Raw genomic sequence first — 1786 nt, 5'->3', positions numbered from 1 at the left:
AGCTCCTCCCCACTTTTCTGTGGTAGCCCTTGGCTCTTGCTGCTGCCACTTCTGCTTTCTGGGACTGGGACTCAGATTTATGCTACACCTTACTCCATCCCAGTCCCTAGTAAACAGCATTGGATTTGTTTGTATTTGTCAAAAACAAGGTGTGGCATAGCCATTAGCACCTATGTTGGGGAAACAGCACACAAACAAGAAGCTTACAGCCTCAGTGGCAAGCACTTCATCATATCAAAGATGGAGAACTCTTGTAGTCATTTGTCATGCCTTCTGCAGACAAAAGATACCAAAAAGTTACAAAGATCTGTCCATCTTGTAGATAAGGCCACTAATAAGGCAAAAATCTGTCAACATCAACCACAATGTGTCCAAATATGCCCCATTTGACTGCTAAGGTTGAGGACAAAGGAAATGGAATTAAGACAGTTACAGTCAACATAGTTGACATTGCAAAGGGCCCAGTTGGCCTCCTGTGCATCCCACCAAATATTTTATTTGTAAGTTAGAAGCACAAGTCCTGTGGTGGCAAGAATGACCATTACATTATCAGTGGATCTCATGAGGCAAACAAACTGCAAGACATGTTGGATGGATTCATTTAAAAACGTGTTCTCAGTCCAGAGTGAGAATCCTGAAATGCATCTGCACATCAACCCAAAGAAGCAAAGCATAGGTAATTTTTGCAAAGCCAGTTTCTATAGAGACATGCTTCATACATATCATAAACTCTGCACATTTATTCTCAAAAATCCATCTGAAAATAGTGAGTGGTACAGAAGAGAAAGAACAGTAAAAGAAAAATAGAAAGAGCAATGACAAGGCAATGACTCCATACCCAGCAGTGAGAAAGTACCATCACCACCACCACCAGATGCAGTGAGTCCTCTTCATATGCTGTGGAAGAAGAGGAAAGGGATGACTGGGGGTGGATACAACTGAGGAAGCTCAAAGGTATAGAACAGATAAAATCAGTGATCATGCACATGTTCTTTCAGTGATGATTTCGAAAAAACTTTTGAGGAGCAGATCAATATCCTATTTGATTTTTTTTTTTAAGAAAAAGAAGAAGGTGTTATTGACTCATCTGATAAAGAAAGTGTTTCTGATGCGTAAAGACTGGTTGTAAAAGCCATGGGCCCTCTTATTCTGACCAAAGTTCTTTTTCATGACATTAGAGAACAGATTAAGAAGCACAGACACCATTTCCCATGATTTTTCACAAGAAAACTCAGTGGTACCTTCTTCATGGTGTAGAGTCTGTGGTAACAATGCTTCTAGCTTGGCTCATCTCCAAGATTTCACATACATTGAAAGAGATGTAAGATGTGGACCTTTTTGAAAAAGAGGTTATCATTGGCTGTTCAGGAAAGGACTCTGAAATATGTCTGAAAAGAACGTGACATAGAATAGGGAGTAGAGCAAGATAGTGAAAGAGAAGGTTCCACTGATTGTCTCCCCTGCAAGGATACCAATTTAACAACTATCTACCCATAACAGGCATTGAAGAAGTAGGAAAAAAAACTGTCTTGAATAGCCGCCAATGCCACGCCTAACGCATTCCCTGGCAGTGGCAACATGGTGCAGAGAGCATTTCTGTGCACTGAGGAGAGGGAGCGTAAATCAACTGTTAGGCATTGAACTCAGTGCTGTCTTGTTATAGCAGAAAGGAAAACCAGACCAAACTCAACTGACACCACAGAGGGAGCATATAAACTAGCTAAAGGGTAATTGCCATTCCCAGCACTTGGAACTTGAGTTCCTGCAAGTCTTGCCACTGCAGGCT

General features: G+C 41.3%; 1 pseudogene; it reads left to right on the top strand.

The window, feature by feature from the left end:
* The first annotated feature begins 365 nt into the window (after positions 1 to 365).
* On the top strand, positions 366 to 1403 carry LOC105532921 (annotated as a pseudogene).
* The last annotated feature ends 383 nt before the right edge of the window (positions 1404 to 1786 follow it).

The sequence above is a fragment of the Mandrillus leucophaeus genome, unplaced genomic scaffold, assembly GCF_000951045.1.
Source record: "Mandrillus leucophaeus isolate KB7577 unplaced genomic scaffold, Mleu.le_1.0 Scaffold995, whole genome shotgun sequence".
Lineage (NCBI taxonomy): Eukaryota > Metazoa > Chordata > Mammalia > Primates > Cercopithecidae > Mandrillus > Mandrillus leucophaeus.
This window is presented reverse-complemented; position numbering and strand designations above follow the sequence as displayed.